Raw genomic sequence first — 22,116 nt, forward strand, 5'->3', positions numbered from 1 at the left:
ATAAAATAATTTAAGCTATACAATTTTATGGGGAAAAAAACCTGACACGACTAAGAAATTTCAAAAAAAAAAATGAGCAAGTCTCAAGGCTACAAAATGGCCAGGGTAGGACTCAATGACTCCCAATAAATACTGTGGATAGAATATTACCTTGGTGACTCTTTTTCTTTTTAACATTTAAAAAAGTTTATTTATTTTGAGAGAGAGAGAGAATGAGAGAGAGAATGAGCAGGGAAGGGGCAGAGAGAGAGAGAGAGAGAGAGAGAGAGAATCTCATGCAGGCCCCCACACTGTCAGAGCAAGCCCAACTTAGGGCTCAATTCTATGAACTTGAGTCAGAAGCTTAAGTGATTGAGTCACTCAGGTGCCCCGACCTTGGTGATTCTATCAAGGTCCAGTGTCTGGCCCTCATTTTTGCAAAATTCAAAAGTTAAATTTTATTGAATACTGAGCATTTCTTTTCTTTCTCATCCTGTCAAGCTCAGAGAGACTGATGTAGAAAACCAGATGTTAATGGATAATGAATTACCTTGTATGGTATTTATGACAAGCAGACAATGCCAAGGTCTTAACTAGTTGATTAGCTACACAAGGTAACTTGTGGTGAGTGTGAATTCAAAACAGAGGATTTAAGCACATTACTGAAACATAGAACGCTGTTAAGCTTTAATAAGCTGATGCATCCATCTCCACAACAGAGATGTTTATACCTGGTGGAAATGCCTACTTGTGCAATTTTTAGGTGTGCTACTTTAATTTTCTTTCCCAATCCTAATTGTGATTAGTACATATATATGCTAATGCTTCCAATCAATATATATGCTAATACTTCCAATCAAGTTTTGCCTGATGTCCACTTTATTTAGTTTGTCTAGATTTTACCACTTAACTTTCAGTGAATTATTTCATTTGCAATTTTATACAAGTTTTTTTTAATGTTTTTTTATTTATTTCGGAGAGACAGAGAGAGACAGTGTGAGCAGGGGAGGGTCAGAGAGAGAGGGAGACATAGAATCTGAAGCAGGCTCCAGGCTCTGAGCTAGCTGTTAGCACAGAGCCCGACGCGGGGCTGGAACCCACGAACCGTGAGATCATGGCCTGATTCATTTGCAATTTTAAAGGAAAAGTGACCTCACTAAGTAAAAACCATATATTCGCTATTATATTACCAAAAAATAATAAAAGCAAGGGATTCAAACTGATAAATTATTTGATTTATAATTAATCTTAAAATAGGATTGCATCATAAAATCAATAGTTTTTTGTTATTGTTGTAGTTTTGGTTAAGAATATCTAAATCTTGGGGTGCCTGGGTGGCTCAGTCAGTTGAGTGTCGGACTTCAGCTCAGGTCATGATCTCATGGTTCGTGGGTTCGAGCCCCGTGTCAGTCTCTGTGCAGACCGCTAGCTCAGAGCCTGGAGCCTGCTTCAGATTCTGTGTCTCTTTCTCTCTCTGACCCTCCCCTGTTCACATTTTGTTTCACTCTGTCTCTCAAAAATAGATAAATGTAAAGAAAAAAGAATAAATCTTACTCTCTTAAACTTGGTGACTTGAGTTTTACTCATTCTAATTTTACTCTGGCATATCCAAAATGTATTCTCTCAACTGGTCATATTTCTGCCACTGTTTTGCACCTTTCACTCTCACAGGGATATTACGAATGTGCATCATACATATCTCACACTGACTGGAGACATAAATATTTTGGCAATATGCAAAAAGAGAGAATTAATAAATTGCCATTTATGATATTTTAAAAAATTCTTTTATCCCTCAAATTTACCAAGTATTCCTAGTGTTCTGGTTTTTTTTAAAGACTGTAAAAGGTAGATATATTACTTTTTAAATTTTTTTTAAATTGTTTATTTTTGAGACAGAGAGAGAGACAGAGTGTGAGCAGGGGCAGGGCAGAGAGAGAGGGAGACACAGATTCCAAAGCAGGCTCCAGGCTCTGGGCTGTCAGCACAGAGACCGACGCAGGGCTTGAGCCCATAAGCTGTGAGATCGTGACCTGAGCCGAAGTCAGATACCTAATTGACTGAACCACCCAGGTGTCCCAGTAGATATATTACTTGTAGTTCTCAGAAAACAAATACAATAAGATATTATTTCCATTTTATGGAAGACAAAGGGTAAGCTTGGAGATAATAACATGCCCTGGATATACAGTTATCTGAACAGGGACTTTAACTCTGGTGTTTCTGACATAAAGGCTGTTTCTCTTGCCAATACCCATGCTGTATCGGGATCCACATGTCTCTTACGAAACAAAAAATAAAGGTATGGTAGCTACAACTCACCATCATAGATTGCAGTAATTACCATTCTAGAATCATATCCTTTTATATTTGAAATGGGCTTTAGGGATTTTCTTCCAGCCCATATCTCTCAAAGACATCCCTGCCAGCAGACAGTTATTTTGAAAAACCTCAACACCACAGCAATGTGATTCCATGTGCTCTGATTCCATTTTGGGGCAACTCAATATGAAGAAGAGTTATTTTAATGAAGAGAAAAGTCTGTCTCTTTGAAACATTTCCCGCTAACTTCCTAGCTTGCCCTTTGGAGTTGCATAGGCAAAATTTACTTCCACTTCCTTTGTATCAGTAACTTTTCATCAGATATACACCATCTCCCCAGTCTCTTCAACTATAATCAAAATGAAGTGGTTTTTCTTCCCTTGTGGAACCCAGAACTGAACATTCAATGGTTGGGCCCATATGAGTCTTTGCTCATATTAAGTTTGGGCTGGACTCATGACTCTATAAATACATACCTTTATCCTTACCTCACTTAAATTTCCTTTTTATTTTTGTCAACCCATAGTTCAGGCCCTTTCTAATGACAGGAAGTTTTTACATGATGGTATAAGACTGTAAAAATGACTGCACATGATGAAACTCTGCAGTGAACTTAATAATCAATGGGGAAAACTACAACTGTTCCATGACCTTTAAAATTCACTGTCAGAACATTAAAAACTCTATTAATGAAAGATATAAATGTAAGAGGAAATGAAGGATAGTGAAATTAATATTTATTTAATATCCCATAATTTAAAACACTAGAAACATTAAGAATTAAGAGTTGCTATTATTTTTGATGATAAACTAATTTTTTGTAAGAAAAGTACTTGCTTTTATAAGACTTGCATATTGCCATACTTCTAAGTTTGGATCAGCTACGTTTTACCTTTCAGTGTAACGAAATATCTCTGAGAATTCCTTTAAAATGATTTTTTTTTTTTTACCAGCATTACTTCCTTGAGACATTGGCTTTTTGTCAGTTTTCCCAATCATGTTTAGGTTCCCCTCCACTTAGTTCTTGGCACTGTGTTTCTAGAATCTCTTGAACAGCAGAGTCAACCATGGTGAGCCATTTCTTCTAGAACTCTATTTATGTTTGATTCAAATTTTACTTTCAGTGCTCTTATTTTTCATTTATTTGGTGCACTTTCATCTTTGTTGGCCAATTACTTCATTTGACTGTATCTATTTTTGTAAAATGGTGCCTGGGTTTATCACTAGGAGATAAGATAACACAAAGACAAGTTTTGCTCATAGGCCTTGAACCAAATAATATAAGCAGAGTAAGCAATCACTGACCAATTTTGCAAGAAATGATATGTTTGGTCACTGATCAACATGCACATCTGTTATTCGCTTAGTGGTTTGTGGACTGAGGACCTACTAGGAAAATCTGTACTTTGTGTGATTAGTCATAGTTCATACATCATCGTTATCAAAATTAGAACACTAACTAGTACTATTTAATTAAACCATGGTACTATTGAAACTATGCACACCGAGGGCTGCCTGTATTCTGCTGTCCAGGGAAGGGTTCTTTCTGTCCGGCTGCTGTATTTCCATCTCCAAATACTGAGCACAGCAGAATCAGATATGGAGTTCTCTGATGTTTCACAAATCTCTACTCTCCAAATAAAGATCAGTGCAAACAAATGCCCCATTTTAGTTTCTAGGCAAGAAAAATATGTCAGCTTCTCAAATAGAGATATGTGATCAATCTAAATTAAAAAAAGAAAGGCAATTATTCTGGTAACTTTTAGTGAAACCATGCATAATACAAGATTATCCCCCTTTTAAATGCTTCCATATCACATAAAAATAATTTTAGATTTTGAGAATCACTGATATCAATCTTATTGTTATGGTTTCCAAGATCTATATTTTGAAAATTACAAATAATATGCTCTTTCTCATCTCGAATTCTCTCTGAATACGAAGTCCTGCTAAACCACTTACTTGAGAATGGCCTTGAGAATGTCATTCTTTGAGCTTTTACTTACTTTGTATATCAACTAAAATTAAGTATATAAAATTACAATCTACAAAGTACTAAAGGTGAAGGTATAAATTTCCTACTGTGAATTCTCCCAGATTTAGGGAGTAGGATTTGCTTAAAGCATTCAGGGCAAAACACTTATTCCTCACCTATCAGGAGATGCAGTTTAATTTTATCCATGTTTATTCTGCTTTTTCTTGTGTAAATATCAGTGAAGAAGATTTCTTCATATCTTTATGAAGAAAATGGAAGCAAAATAGAAGGTAAGGATTCTGCTTCCTTTGTTCACCCTTTAATATATAATCTGTCTGAAACAGTGAACCTATGATGTTTTAAAATAGTCTAAAATTTTATTGCTCGCCCTAAGTTTATTTTGAAATCTTCAGCATTTTCTGCACTTTAATTTTCCTTCCACTAAGAAGTGTGTCACAGGCCCTGTTTTACCATTTTCTCCTAATACACATACCCCCCCCCCCCCCCCCCCCCCCCCCCCCCCCCCCCCCCCCCCCCCCCCCCCCCCCCCCCCCCCCCCCCCCCCCGCCACAGGCACACCATTCTCATCAGTGAACTCCCTCTACTTCAGACTTGCCTTATCTCTTGAATTATATTTCTTTTTAGGGACTCTCACCAGGAAACAATACACTTGTTCACAAGTACCTGTGTTTATTAGCAAGCATCTAGAACTATCTACACTTGGCTTGCTTTCTGAATTCTCTCTTCAATAGGTAGAGTCTGAAGTCAAATAAACCCTGGCTTCTACAAATCCAGTGATACTGAAGCACTATAACATCCTGCATTTCACCTTGCATATTTGACAGAGCCACCAGGGGATGACTTTTCCTTCCTTAATGTCCTGTGTTAGGAAACTTTACTCCTCCTTATTGTATGAAAAATGTCACTTCTCAGGTTCATCTCCTTCATGGATATTGGACCAGATTCCAAAATGCCAGCTGAATGTTACAGACTCACAAGAAGTCAAGATGGTGGCAAGTGTCTCATATTAAATATCTCTGAATTAAAGTCACTGTGATGTTTTTGGTTCTCATGGAGGAGAACAGGCTAAAACTGGAAGGAGACAAATTTGAAATGTAACAAGAAAAAATTTTTTTACTGTAATCTATATGTCTGTTCAAAATATGTCCCCCTTTTGAGATAGAAAGAACAGGTCCATGACATGGTTTCTGCCATGCCCAACAGAGTATGGCAGTATCAATTAAACATGCTAACATGCAGCACAGCGCCCAACTTGGTCTCAGCCCTGCAGTGATACTACTAGAGTGATACTACAGAACCCACAGGGCCCCCTCACAACCAAATAAAGAGTTCTGATACCCATTAGAAAGACAATTTTAAAAATTTATGATCCATTGGGAGTGACCAGAGAAAATACCCTGACTTTAGAAGTGAGAAAACTAGAACAAGATTAATTTTTCTCAAGAACATACTGCCTATTAGTGGCAAAGCCAAGTCTGGAACCCAGATCTACTACCTCTCATTCCAGTAATCTCTTCTCATTAGTCTAAAAATTGCTTTAAGGCTTACTGACATTAGCTTTTTGTCTCAATTGTTACTTTGTTGATATATGGGTCCTTTCTTCCCTGAAGGCATCTTAATTGCTTCCTGCTTTTATTAACTTGGTATATCTGACCTTCATCAAAGCACTTAAATATGTAAATGATTGCGCTGCTCCCAAGTAAGACAGGAAGTGGGCAGATACTCACATCTGCTTAAGCAAAAGACACAATGCTCAAGAGGACTGGGGGGAAAAAGGAAGGACAGGCTTGCATTTTTTCCCTGAAATGTTTATAACCATTGCAATAGAATTCCTGAAACCATAAAGACATCCACCTTAAGATGGAAGTTTAGAAATATATTCCACAGATAGCAGTAGATGTTTTAGGGTCAGAGATAGGGGAAAAAAACATTATTCACAGGTAGAATTCAAATTAGTGATAGGCAAGATAAATTCTAGAGATGTTTTTGGCATAACAAAAGGAAATTTTAAAATGAGAGTTAAACATTTAGTATTATTTTTACATGTGGCTTAATTATTGTCTGAAATAGAAGGTTCTTTGTTCTTTAGCCATCAATCTAACAATTCATCTATCATCTTTAATTACTCTTGTTAGGAGCTGCAGTTAGATTTATATTTAAAAAAATTTTTTTTTCTGTTTTTTAATTTATTTTTGAGAGATAGAGACAGCATGAGCAGGGGAGGGTCAGAGAAAGAGGTTAACACAGAATATGAAACAGACTCCGGGGTCTGAGCTAGCTGTCAGCACAGAGACCTACACGTGGGGCTCAAACCCATGAACCAGGAGATCATGACCTGAGCTGACGATGGATGTTTAACTGACTGAGCCACACTGGAGCCCTGTTATATTTATATTTTAAGATGATAGTATCTTGTCCATAATTTCATTTCACTCAGAAAAATCTGCACCTACCTGGTGGCAACAATTCCTGAGAGTACTGAGTTGGTAAGCTTATCCTGAATTAATAAACAGGTTGGGGACTGTCAGGTAATTTTCTTAACATTAAAGTATGATGAAATGATCATTTCATGTATGGTCTCTTCTTAGCTGGTGATATCATAGTTTCCCATAGAAATATGAAAATCAAAATTTTACTAACCTCTTTTAGGATGATCTTTTTAATTATGGAATAAATTTTATGAAGGTCCCAAACAGTATAGGCATGGGATTTTTCAATAATTCAACATTTCTCTGTTATTTAAAAACTTAAAAAAATTTTTTTAGAGAAACAACATTAATAAAAAACGGACTAGCATCTATGTGGAGCTCTTAGTAAAAAGCATCATTTTCAAGGGGACTACTAGACTCTCCTATCCCAAATTATTCTTCAATCCACCAGCAAGGAACATTTGCTACAGAACAACTAAGGAGTGAGGCAGAGGACGGGCGAAGCTCAAAGGGTGCAAAGTCGAAATCCACTGGCTGCAGATGGGATAGAGGAAGAGAACACCTGGAGGAATTAAAGGTCAAAGCAACACTTTTCCTTCTGAATATCCAATGTTTTAGTAAATCTTTTGGTTTGGAAATACAAATCTAGCTCCTCCTTTTTCTCTTATAGGATTCCCTTAGGTAAAAATGATTAAAGATCTCCATAAAGCATATGATAAAATTCCATTCCTTGGGGTGCCAGGGGGCTTGGTCGGTTAAGCATCTGATTCTTGGTTTTGACTCAAGTCATAATCTTATGAGTCTGAGCCCCATGATGCAGTGCGGAGTCTGCTTGGGATCCTCTCTCCTTTTCTCTCTGCCTCTCCCCTGCATGCACCCTCTCTCTCACGGTCTCAAAATAAATAAAATACACTTAAAAATAAATCACATTCCCTTAGCAGATTATACACACTGCTTCACATTTTCTCACCTTCTTGCACATATCACCTACACCCACCATGGTGGAGCCCATTCATAGGTGATTCTCCTTGCAGAGAATGCATTATCCCCCCTTTCTTTTTGATAATCTATTACTCACACTTCAAGAGTCAGCGCAAGTTTTCAGTTGAGGATCCTTCTCCAGAAGCCCATTGCTCCTTTCTCTGGGGGTGCTGTGGCACCTAGTTCGCAGCTCTGCTAGGACTTACCACCTTGCTGTAATCACCTGTTACCCCACTAGTCTGTGCACACCTTCCAATCTGTATCCCAGGTACCAGAGTATGACTGTCTCACAGTAAGGAACTAACCCAAAGTGCATTTATCAAGTGAAAGAGCAAGTGCTATGTGACTCTCAACATAAAAAGGAAAGCTGTTTCAATTGAATAATTTAAACATAAATAATGCCTTGTTTCCATTCTACAGTTGTTAATCAAAATTTAATTTCCCCTAACCAATAGATAGTGACTGAATTTTGCATAGTAGATGACCATTAAGGAAATCAAGAACCTCAACTATTTTTGCTGTATATCTTAATCTGATGTTAAAGGGGTTACAGTTAGGCCAAAACCTTTAACTATAATAATTAATTCCCAATATAATTCACTCTTAAATAAATTATAACATTTAAGTGCTAATTTGTAGAAAAAAATTACACCTTATCAAAATCTAAAATTTTCTAGTTAGGGACTACCGCAAACGTAATTCTAGATATGTATAAACATACTCAGTTTTTCCATTTCTTATTTCATCTTTGGCATTTATTTGTCAAATAGTACAAAGTCTTCCAGAAGCTGTACATTTTTAAATGTCTTTATTCATTATTATTATGAGAAACACCATATTTCCCAGAAAATAAAGTTCAACTTTTATTTGCACATAAAAATTACTACTGCAGAATACTTTTTCCTCAGTATTAATTCTTTTTTTAAGTGGTTATGAATACTTACGTGGGTACTTTGAAAAGAATGAGAAGACAACTGGTTCAGTTATTATTAGTATATAGCTATACAAACTTCTCTAATTTCCCTTCCTAGGCAGGCATATTTAATAACAGCATACAGTGTAGAGAAGGTAATTAGCAGGATGTATACATATACCTGGAAAAATCCAGGATTGTATATGATAAATTTCTAAACATGAGCCAGCTGTTTTTAGAGGTGTCATGGCTGATGGCCATATCCAATTCTGACTACTTCATGCAGTTGGAGTATGTTGGCTATGCTAACCTCACAGAAACCTGTTGTTTCTAAATTTTGAAAATACTGGTACCAAATTAAGAAGAACAGGAACTTGGCTTTCTTAAGTACAATTCAGGTCCATATCATCAAATAAAATAGCACAAGATATGACCTGCAAACTCCTACTTATCTGTGTAACCTTGACAGAATATAGATTCCTCTATGTTCCCACACTTTCAGGCTTCCTAGGAAAGACCCAATTTATTCCTTTTGTTCTGATGTAATTATTAATAAAATTCCTTTGCACTCAAAGTCACTGTTTGGTCATACACTTTAGGATCACCTATCATCCTCACTGTAAATGCAGCACTCAACTTCAAAACAGATGTGGTACAAGGGAAGGGGATACCAGCTTAGTCATTTCCATTAAATACATACTTTTTTTTAATGTCACAAACATATTGCTTTAGATTCTCAGTATATAGTTAAGCGTCTGTACATCTAATAGAAATCAAGTAGAAAAACTCTCTTGTATCTTAGCTTTAAGTTCCTAGAACAGGACTACCACACCTTTTAATGTATCAGCATATTTTGGGAGAATGAATTCTTTCTAGATCTCTGGAAGAGTCATTCAAGGCAGAAAAATCTGGTGAGAACTTTCAGGTGATTATCTAACATTCTAAATTATACCTTATAAAATGAAATTTTACGATTTTACTTTTGGTAGTTCTGTATCTGAAATCCAAGGCATTTTTTGGCACTTTCCTAGGACGTACGTTTCATTTCATACCCCCACCCACACTTCGCATTACCTCACCCTGACTCCATTAACCCATCATTAGCACATCTATCATGTGGATTCTGAATTGGCCTTGGGATACTGTTGTTCCCTAGTGTACATTAGTTTCTCAGTTGGGATTCAGTACTGGTAAATATCAAGGAAAAAATGACTTCTTCTTCCAAGACTATTTTCTATTTTATATTGTTTCACAATTAGGAACTGGTAGATACAATTAAACAGAATTCTTTAGGCAGAGGTGGAAATGATGTGTTCTCACAAAAGTGAATATAATTTTAAGTGGTCACAGATTTCCAGTTCTACAATAATTTTACCTACTTTATTTTTCATATCAAAACCCATAAATATATAGATTCACTGTGTATAAATTTGACTACTATCATTTGACTTAGGGAGAAACTCAGCACTTTGTTTTCTGTTTCACATAATAGTTTACATAGTTAACCAGTAGTTAGTGACCTCTTTATTTTAATAAACAAGTTGTAGTGTATAACTGTGAATTCATCATTTATAGAGAATATGAGTTTATAGTTGTTTTTCAGGACATGTTTCACAGCAGCATCATTTCAAAGAAACCGTATGATCCAAGTGTTTATTTTAACATTATACATGTAGAGCAGAAATAATGAACATAAGTTAGCATGCCATCAGCAGTGCTCTTGAGAAAAGGGAAAGAGTACCATCTGAGGGCAGGATCTGCATGCTTAGAGGGTAAGTTTGTTTAAATAAATAAATCCAGATGAAAAAAGCTGGATAGAACACATGTTTATGAAATGTATGACAATGAAATCTTCTATCTCTTTTTCTCTCTTCTTATTAAGTAACAGAACACCTGATTAAATGAAATATTAGTTGGAAACGTAAGTGTTACCCCATGTAAAAGAGGAGATGTTCTAGGAAGAAAGGCGGGTAAAGAACATCAATGTCAGCACCATCTCTCTCTCTACTTCCTAAATGTTGTCCATTCCTCACTTAGGATTAAAATAAAATAGGGAAAGACAATGAAGACAAAAACTTGATTCAGTTGGTTATAATAAGTTATGGTATGGGAAAACAAAGAAAAAGTCTTTGATTCTTTTAAAAGGCTAGGTTTTCAAAAAATAAAATCTGCAGCTGCTGTACATAGAAACCAAAAGAAACTCTCTGATTCAGAGTATTAATGATAAGGAAAGTGTTGCCCTGACTCATCTTTTCTGAGTTATATGTTTAAATTCAAACGACTTCAAATTAGACATTAACTGATAGCAGGTTTGTTTGTTACTAAATATAGTAACTCAACTAATTTTGAGTGAATGTTACTGCTATCTGTGCTAACAGGTGCATAGAAGAGAAAATGAAACGGATTAAATACCACTTTGGGAACATCTGCATAGGATATTTAACTTGTATTCCTCACAAAGCAGTCTGATTGCCTTTTATCTTCATTTCCAATTTGTATTATAATCTTTTGGCATAAAAATCACATATGCAACACACCTATTTAAAGCTGTCTTACATACAGGATATTTATAAGTGCAACTTCCAGTGACAGTATTCATGGCAAAGATTTTCCATGTCAAATGGAGGTTAGTAGCAATTTCCAAACATATTTTCAGTCAAATGAGCCTGCACTGGGCCTTTCTGATGTTTTTTTCCTTTTTTCTATTATTAATATTGATTTATACAATGGGAACATTCCTAAGTCAACTTAAAAAATACCTTCATCTACACACAAAAATTAAGTCTTTGTGGTACAGATATGCTGTCTGCGGAATAATTTATATAAACCACTACAATTCTGGAACTAGATATCTCACAATCTTCATCCTAATCTATTTAAAGAAACATGGTGAATTTAGCAGATTTTTAAACAGTGTTACAGGGTCAAAATGAGAAGGAACCACTATAAGTAGGCACTTGATGCTTTTGTTACTTAATGACTCATTTGGTGGTGGTTACTGACTTCATTTCCATGCTAGTATTCTACATATAGTATTTTAATCTTTAGATTATGTAATTATGGGGAATTCCACGGATATCCCACTTTTTCACTGAAGTATAAAAAATATAAATGCTTCTCACTCATTTAAATATACTCCCCTGGATTTTACACTGCATTGTAAAGGAGGCTACCAGCGTTCTCCAAATGAACTGCTTCTGAACACATGAGTTTGAGGTTGCCAGAAGACTATCAGGTTACTGAAATATGTCAGTTGTAGTTGGCACTTAGTGTTTTTGCCAAGAACATCAGAAACACATTAATCAGGATAAACACTCGGATGTTTCCCTGCATTTCTTCTGTAGCATTAGCTCTTAATGTCGATTAGTAAACCAAGAAATACATGCTAGACGGAGTATAAAAGAACTGAGAGAGATTTTAATACTAGCTAATAATCACATTGACCTCCAGAATGTGACCTATCCAAGTTACCAGCAGAAGTGAAATGAGATATAGATTCCTAATATCGAGAAAAGCTAAATTATGACTCCAAGACCAACCTCTTCAGTGAATTTAGGAGAGCTCATGCTCTTAGAGCTCTCTTGCTTTCACTTGGTTCTGCGTTCCTTCTTATGACTTTGGTAGGAGATGGATTCAGCATTTAGTCCTTGTCTTTTTCTTCCTTTTCTAATTCATTCTTCAGACTCTTTTATCACCTTCTCTGGTCCTACGTAGCACTGCAAAGCTAATAATCTCTATGTTTATATTTGTGCCCAGTGTACCATCCCATGTCAAATTCCACTGGGATCACTCCAGGTATTATCCCGAAAATGCATTCCTATCAACATATCTTGCCCTAAAAACTACCTCTTCTCTGCAACATTGTTATATCTGCTGGTGCCATTTGTTAGGCTAAAAATCTTAGAAGAACCTTTGACAGTTCTTTCTTTCAATACTCATATAAATATTTCTTATATAAAAATATTCATAAGTCTTTTGTTCTTCTCCATTCCAGGTCCTGCACCCTGCCAGCCAGCACTAAGGATGCCTTGTTTCTGCCTTTCCCTTATACAAATTAATCCCACTGAAAGAAAACAACATTGTGAAACACAACACTTATGAGTAACTGACTTTTCCCAGAATCTTCAATTGTTTCCCAAAGTCATTCTAACTCCACATTCTGATAATATAGAGTTATCTTACTTTTCCTCCCTTATTTAAAAAATTGTTATTCAGTAGTAATATCATTTGTATTATTGCAGTAATTTAAAAAAGAAGAGATGGCTGTGTATAATAACTGTTTTGTGAATATAAATGTACATTTCTTATTTATCCTTATTGCATTTCATCTTGTTAAGAGTTGGGCTCATTGCTCCTGGTTGTCAGGGTCATTTTGAATCTATACTAGGATACTGATTTTACATTAAGCTCTTTTTTTTTAATGTACTAAGCTTGTAAGTGTTTATTCTATGGCCTGTAACTTGCTAAGGGTTTATTAAGTAGTTATTATTTTATCAGTTAGACTACCTTATTTATGTCCAATGGTCTTCCTCCCCTTCCATTGTTCAGCTATTGTTCCTTCTCCTTAATTCTCAAAAATAAGGAAGCAGTTGATACGTTTACTCTTGTAGATTATTTTGTTAGCATTACATTAGAACTGTTAGCATGAGTGTTTCTCTAGGATGAGATGGTTGCCTTTAAATATTTTCATTTGTAAAACTGGAATGAAAATATTTATTTCTTAATAAAGTAATTCTAGGCATCAAAGAACAAGAGAGGAAATATTCTTTTGGCCAAAGTATAGAAAGGCCACATTCCTATGAGGCCTTTTGATAAGTCAATTCCTAAAACAGCATTTGTTTCATGTTCTGAGGGAAATTAGTTTGAAGGAGGTAAACAGTTAGCAATAATCGCACCTCAGATAAACCTCATTGGCTACCATACTGCCACTGCACGAAGCTTGAAGGAGGTAAACAAATTAATAACTAAAATGCCTACCAATTATTAAACTGATTGATATGTCCCTGGTGTGTGCATCATATACTTTTAAAAAATGTATTTCTCATATACTCAAATATAGAAATTGTTCTCATTTTATAGATGAGAAAAACTAAGGATTAGTTTATTACTTTATATAAGGTCACAAAGCCAGATAGGTTGAGCAAGATCTGAACTTATGTCTTACTGACTCTTAAGTTAATGCTATTAACCATGGTGTTATATAGCACTTACCACAGGACTCTTATTTGCACTGGGCAAAAGAATATAGAAACTGCTACGTCCTGGGGGCAGGGCAGAGAAACATGGGGAATTGATAACCAATGGGTTTACAGTTTCAAATTGTAAGATCAAAAAGGCCTAGAGATCTTCTGTACCATATTGTGCTTATAATTAACAATGGTGTATTGTATATTTAACAATCTGTAAAAATAGTAGATATCATGTAAAGTGTTCTTAATATTAAAGTAAAATATTTAAAAAAGCATTGGAAACTAACACTTGTTGAGTGGCTAACAGCCAAGGCATTTTGCATATAAAAACAGATACTGAATTGTCAACAATAGGCAAATTATGGAAAGAGCCCAAATGTCCATCAACTGATGAATGGATAAAGAAAATGTATATTTGTATATAATGGAATATTACTCAGCCATCAAAAAGAATGATATCTTGCCATTCACAACAACATGGATGTAGCTAGAACATATAATGCTAGGCAAAATAAATTAGTCAGAGAAAGACAAATACCATGATTTCACTCACAATGGAACTTAAGAAACAAAACAGATGAACATAGGGGAAGAAAGAAAAAAAAAAGGGAAGGAGGCAAACTATAAGACTATTAACTACAGAGAACAAACTGAGGGTTACTGGTGGGGAAGTGGGCAGGGGAATGGACAAAATGGGTGAGGGATATTAATAAGGGCACTTGTGATGAGCACTGGGTGTTATATGTAAGTAATGAATCACTAAATTCTACTCCTAAAACAAATATTACATCATATGTTAACTAACTAGAATTTAAACAAAAACTTAAAAAAAGTAAATAAGATATACAAAGAATTCTTAAAACTCAACAAAAAGAAAATAAACAACCCAATTATAAAATGAGTTGATAAAGGGATAGCAAGTAAACATTTGAAAAGATGCTATATCATATTTCATGAGAGAAATGCAAATTAAGGCAACAATGAAATACCACTACACATCTACTAGGATAACTAAAATCCAAAACACTGACAACATCAAATGCGGACAAGGATATGGAGCAACAAGAATTCTCATTCATTGCCGGTGGGAATGCAAAATGATACAGCCACTTTGGAACACAATTTGGCAGTTTTTTCAAAACTAAGCATACTCTTACCATGGGAGTCAATAATGATACTCCTTGGTATTTATCCAAATGAGCTGAGAACTTTCACACAGGAATAAAACCTGCACATGAATGTTTATAGCAGCTTTATTCATAATCTCTAAAACTTGGAAGCAACCAAGATGTCTTTCAATAGATGAATGGATAAAAAACTGTCATGCATCCATATAATGGAATATAATTCAGCCATAAAAAGAAATGAGCTATCTAGCCACAAAAAAGACAAGGAAGAATCTCAATTGCATAGTGCAAAGTCACAGATGCCCATTTTAAAGGCTACATAGAGGATGTTTTCCAACAATATGACATCCTGTAAAAGGCAAAATTATGGAGGTAGTAAGAAGATCAAAGATTCAGAAGGAGAAAATGGATGAAGAGGTGGAGCACAGGGCATTTTTAAAGCAGTGAAACTATTCTCTATGACACTAATTTGGTGGATACATATCATACCTTTATCAAAACTCATAAAATGTACAACACAGAGTGAACCTTAATGCAAACTATGGACTTTAATTAATACTATTGTATTGATACAGGCCCATTAATTGTAACAAATGTACCACACTAATGCAAGATGTTAATAACAGGGGCACTGAGATGGCTGGTGGGAGGGAGTAGGAGAATGTATAATGGAACTCTTTGTTTACAGTTTTCTGTAAACTTAAAGCTTAAAAAAATAAAGCCTATTACTTTTTTAAAGTAAAAAAAATAATAAAAAACCCAGTGACTGCTGTCTGTTGTCATAAATTACGGGAACTAAAGCAACACATATCACAGAGCTCTCCACACCCTTGTAGGTAGACACCATTTTGTGTCTCTCTAGAAGGCTTCCCTATCCTCATTCATTGTATCCCTTTGGAGAATGCTTGTCCACTTTACATCATCCTGGTGGGACTCTGTATCAAAGTGTGTGCCCACAACCTCCCCCTAAGCCTGTATATGAGCATGTGTATGACATAGTTGGGGTAATCAGAGTCTGTGTTGGAACTACAGCAAAGTTTCTCTTATCCTTTTTGTTAGTAGGAGCCTATGGCTCTGAGTGTTGAGGATTTTGCTTCGCATGGCACAGAAGAACAGGGACAACAAGATAAGAGAAACAGAGACAAGTAGAGCCCAAAGAGAAATAGAACAAGAGTGAAAGAATCTCATGAAAAAGTATTAGTCCCAGATCTAGGCATGCCTGAGAGTAGAGACTTACAAATTCTTTCTTAAAATTTTAGTAGCCTAGTTGGAGTTGGGTTTTCTTCATAAGTACCTTAAAAAGTTCTAACTAAATCACCTCCTCTTTCTGGAAACTCTCCTAAGTTTCTCACTTTTCTCTTCTGGCTACATACCAGGTGGACTCATTTTCATAATTTCCCTAAACTTAATGTAACCAATCTATCTCCTTCCTTCACTTAGAAGTTCCAGGATTCACAAACTATGATTTATAGCATTTGTTGCGTTATTTCGGGTTTTTTAATAGCCTCGGGTGCCATAACCTTCCTTACCTGACATCTTGAAAAGTACCTCTAAGTATAATGACATTACAAATTATATTTCTGGCCAAGATATGCTTCTTCAACTCATTTGAATGTTAATCTTTCAAAAACACACATGTTGGTTTCAAAATATACTCTAAATTCTAAAAGGTACTTTTCCTGTCACTGTGACTCTGCTTAACTTTTATATCACCTAACTTTTATCATTATCCTTATCTAATATAAATGGAATAACATTATGCTTCAGTGAAATTCCCCTGGAAGAACTAGCTGAAATAGCCTTTGTTTTCAATATTATACTATTCTGCCCTGTCTTTATAAATATAAGGACACATTCATTAACTTTGGCTGTTAAGAAAAAAGTCATACACAATAAAGATAAATTTATTAAATTTTATGTATAACTGCATTTCAAGGTAATACCCATGTATCAATATATTCACTCATAATGTCAAATACAGTATCCCAAGTTTGGTTAACAGACCATGCTTTTAGCACTCTGGTTAGAAATTTAATACAACTTTAAGGACTATTAAATCTCTCTACAGTTTTTCTTAATCTCTATGTACAGAGCACAGTGGCCTATCAGCAATTGCAATAATATTTGTTACAACTGACCCTAAGAATGAGCTAGTTTAAGGTTGCTTAGTGGTGACAGAAGGCAGTGAGAGTTCATTATAATGACAGCCATTTTCAGAAGGAGGCTTTAAATACCATGCTTGCAAAAAATAAATAAATAAATAAATAAATAAATAAATAAATAAATAAGCCCTACTGCTTTAGCAGAGTAGGTCATAGAACTTTAAAGAATCAAAATGACAGACTAGTAAAAGACCAAAGATATAGCACTGAATGAAAAATTCAGAAAGCAATGGCAACGTGAACTTAGTCATAAACTTTAGTCATAATAATAAAGGAGGCTTCAGAGCAAAAAGATAAAGGTGTGAAATGAAAATCTCGCTGGGTGTCAGCAATGAAATGCTGCACATATCTTGTAAAGCTGCACAAGGCTACTTTCATTGCCAAATTAGCTGACAAATGTCTGCCATAATCATGCAATTTACACATTTGTACTCATTTTAGAATTAGTCTCACAGTTATGTACTTGTGGAATTTTTTTAGGTTAAGGAGATGTTTGCAATTGGCTTTTGAGGGTTACTAATCATTTCTGCATTTTCCTGATAACTATTCCTAATAAGGATACATTATCAGAAGCTTGAAGAACAAGGATTTTTCAGCCTTCTCTTTTGTTAGTACAGGACACTATGACTGATTATGTCATTTTACACATCATAGTCATCACATTTTTGTAAATTATTTTGATAATTTTCTAATGTTTAGAATCAAATGTCTTTAGGAAAGGAAACCTTTTTTCTAATTTGCATATGGGCACTCTCGAGGTTAGCAGTGGCCCAGTGAAGGTGGGTGTACAGTAATAATATGAATGATAACTGAAAGGCAGTTCTGTGGAATGCAAGCCGTAGATTCAGACTCCCTAATTTTGCTAATCTGTTCTGGCATTTTCATCATACTACTTCACAACAGTCTTCTCATTTGTAAAGGAAGATCAATAATAGTACCCACTTTAATGGGTTATGGTGATGATTAAATGAGTTAATGAGTGTGAAGTTTCCTAAAGTTGCCAGCTATCACCACCATTAAGTAATTTCTACCTAAAACTTACATTCACAATTTGCCAGAGACCATGCCAAGTGCTTTTTATGATATTTTCAAATAAAACAAAAGGTAAAGGAAGAGTTCACAGATGTTAATTAACTTATCCAAGTTAAAAGGTGACTTCATCGTGCTTTGGATTCCATAGTGCTAATCTTGAAATCATTCATTCATTCATTCATACACTCTAGATACATTCATAAAAAATAGCTATGAGAATCATGGAGCACGTACAACGCAAGGTAATAAGTAATTAATTAAAGATCTAAGAGGGACACCTCGGTGGTTTAGCCAGTGAAGCATCTGACTTCAGTGCACATCATGATCTCATGGTCCGTGAGTTCAAGCCCTGCATCAGGCTCTGTGTTGACAGCTTGGAGCCTGGAGCCTGCTTTGGATTCTGTATCTCCTTCTTCCTCTGCCCCTTCCCACTCATGCTTTGTCTCTCTGCCTCACAATGGTAGATGAACATTAGGAGGAACCTGGCCAGGATAGCAGCAGGCTGACAAAAGGTCATAAAGGAGACCAAGTGGGAGGAAGTAAGATTGGAGGACTTCCAATAAGCATGGAGTCCAACATTTTATGGGTCCCAAATCAAAGCTGTTCATATTCTTCTTCCTCCCAGCTCCTCGCTCCTGGCCTGAGTGACTCATCTGGTTTGTGAGGATACTCACTAGAGTGAATTAATACAGGTTTTATCTACACTCAATAAACAGTATACTACTGCTTCAACTATTGGGTAGGAAGCATCCGCCTGGTTCAGTTGGTAAGCATGAGACTCTTGATCTCAGGGTTGTGAGTTTGAGCCCTACACTGGATGTACAGATTACATAACAAAAAATAATAATAACGATGAAGGATTGGGTAGGAAGATATTCATGAACCCATACAAACATTTTCCACTCTTGATGAATGAACTCAGAAAATATAAATACTGTGTACCTGAAGGATGCTTCATTCTTTATTAAGTACTTTGACATTTGTTATTTATATTATAATTATATATCATATTATTATAACCATTTCCCATAAGAAGTTTAAATGTTATTATATGCATCTGATAGATGATGAAATTGATTCAGTCAAGCTGAGAAATGTCAGTTTAGTTTGGAACGTGGATTTTCCAACTCTAAATCTTGTGTTGTTTCTATCACATGTTGTTGCTTCCCCTCCCTGCAATTTATGAAACCTGAACTGATGAGACAACCTGTCTCAATAACAACAGTATTGCAATATGTCCCTTGTTTTATAGTTATTGAAGGTAAAAAAAATACTCTATTTTTAGAAACTTTTAGATTTACAACAAAAATTGAGAGATTTCCTGGATGTCTCCTGTCCTCACACACACACACACACACACACACACACACACACGGCTTCCTCCATCACAACATCACTCACCAGAATGTATATTTTTACTAATAATGAGCCTATATTGACACATCACAATCACTTAAAGTCCATCATTTATATTAGATTCAGTCTTGTGTGTCGTATATTTTACAAGTTTGGACCAATGTAATGACATAATTCCACCATTATAATACTAAATAGAGTATTTTCACTGCCCCAAAAATCCTCACTCCTCCACCTACTCATCTCTCTCTCCACTATCCCTGGCAACCACTGTCCTTTCAGTGTCCCCATTATTTTGCTTTTAACAGACTGTCATACAGTTGGAATTATACCCTATATAGACTTTGCAGATTGATTTCTTTTACTAAGTAATATACTTAAGTTTCCTCCATGTCTCCTCATGCTATGAGAGCTCATTTCTTTTTAGTACTGAATATTCCATGGTCTGAAAGTACCACACTTTATTTATTCATTCACCTACTGAAGAACATCTTGGTTGCTTTCAAATTTTGGCAATTATGAATAAAGCTGCCATAAACATCAGTGTGCAAGTTTTGTGTGGACATAAATTTTCACTTCTTGTAGGTAAACACCAAGGAGCCTGATTGCTAGGTCACAGAGTAACAGTGTGTTTCGTTTTGTAAGAAAGCACCAAACTATCTTCCATAGTGGCTCTATCATTTTCCATTCCGACCTGCAACCAGAGATCCTATTGCTTTACACCTTCCCCAACAGCATTTGGTGCTGCCAATTTTCCACACCACAGTCATGCTAATAGGCATATAGTGGTATCTCAGTGTTGTTTTTAACTTAAAATTTAAATTGGATACTTAATTTTAATCAAAATCTAGTTAAAATTCTATTCATAGCTATTATAATATCTGTTAGTGTTTTCAAACTTGATTATTAGCCAGACTCCTTCAAATAGAAAAATGCTCCCAAGTCTCTAGTGATCACCTAAATTATATTTATTATAATACTACTTAGATATATGCATGTTTATTTTTTAATGTTTATCTATTTTGAGAGAGAGAGAGAGAAAGCGAGCAAGCGAGCACACGGGAAGAGAAAAGAGAGAGAGAGAGACAGAGAATCCCAAGCAGGCTCTGCTCTGTCAGCGCAGAGCCCACTGTGGGCTCAACGTCATGAACCATGAGATCATAACTTTAGCTGAAACCAAGAGTCAGCCACTTAACGAATTGAGCCACCCAGGTGCCCCTAGATATATGCACATTTTAAACAAGAAAAATTAATTCCCTTTCCTTCTAGCTTTAGTACCACTTTTATGATTACAAACTACAGAAAAATACAAATTAAATAAAAATACTTAAAAATACAATAAAATTCAAGTTAAGAATATTAATTTAATGTGATAAATGGTAATATCTTGCTGAATTCAGATCGCTTGCCCTGGCTTTTAAAATAGACAGATGTATTTATATATTCTATATTAATATGTTCTATACATCATTGTCATTATCAGTATTAATGACTTTCATTAAATTTGTTTATTTTAGACAAAGAGTGAAAGCACACATGCAGATGAGGGAGAGGGACAGAGAGAGAGAGAGAGAGTGAGAGAGAGAGAATCTAAAGCAGGTTCCATGAGCAAGACGCAGTCTCATGACCTGAGCTGAAATTAAGAGTTAGATGATCAACTGAGTCACCCAGGTGCCCTTCAATATTTTTTTTTACATTTAACCCATTTTAACTTATAGTCTATGAAATCCATTGTATTCCCAAATATAATACAAAATATAAAAATGAAAAGAACATAACAACTTTTTTTCAATCACAGAATTATCACTATTACTGCTAGACCTCTTTCAGGATGGTACCTACCAGATGGGATTCAGGTGGTATACCTGCCCAAGAGTGACTATCTAACTTCTAAGGCAGGGCCTTTATACCCCACATCTGTACCACAGGGAACACTATGACAACTAAATGGCCCATCCCTAGTTTCTTAACTTGGTAATTTTTGTTCTTAGAGAGATTCATAACTTTATCTGTTCTTTCATTGTATCAATTTTATAATTCACATAATGTGTCTTCATTGCTTTACTTATTAGCCCAATACAAAACAGCAAATGGTGCATCTGTAGGATGGGATATTCATAATGTTGAATGAAAATCTCAACTGATTAAATGAAAAAATTAAATCTTCATTATTAAGATGTCTTTCATTTGCAGATTCTCCTTGCAAAGAAAAAAAAAGTGTTTCTGTACCAGACAGAAGTAATAGATGTGAGGAAAATAAATTGCAATTTCTGTTATTTGTACACTGAGAAACCCCAATCTAACTGGCAAGCCAGGATACCAAGCAAACACATTAAAAGTGAAACACTAAAAATAAAAAAAAAAAACAATAAAAGTGAAACACTGATTGTTTACAAGTCCTACAGAACCTACTTTACCATGAACCAAAACACAGAAGGCAACTGAAATTATAGTGCAATGCTCAATTAGTAGTTGATATAATAAGCAAAATGAAAAAACAATTACAGGCTTCTGAGATTTTGTCCACAAATTTCTCAGTAAAGCCTCTTTAGTAATAATGAATCAATTTTGACTTTTCAGTAGAACTCTTTTTGCTACTAAATTTGCTATACTCTAATTTCGTGTAAAAA

The 22,116-nt window shown here is 35.3% G+C and overlaps 2 pseudogenes; both read right to left on the minus strand.

Annotated features, from left to right (window-relative positions):
* The window catches only part of LOC115304015, a 135,375-nt pseudogene that overhangs the window by 49,376 nt on the left and 63,883 nt on the right, over positions 1-22,116 (minus strand).
* On the minus strand, positions 13,429-13,560 carry LOC115286077 (annotated as a pseudogene).

The sequence above is a fragment of the Suricata suricatta genome, chromosome 2, assembly GCF_006229205.1.
Source record: "Suricata suricatta isolate VVHF042 chromosome 2, meerkat_22Aug2017_6uvM2_HiC, whole genome shotgun sequence".
Classification (NCBI taxonomy): Eukaryota; Metazoa; Chordata; class Mammalia; order Carnivora; family Herpestidae; genus Suricata; species Suricata suricatta.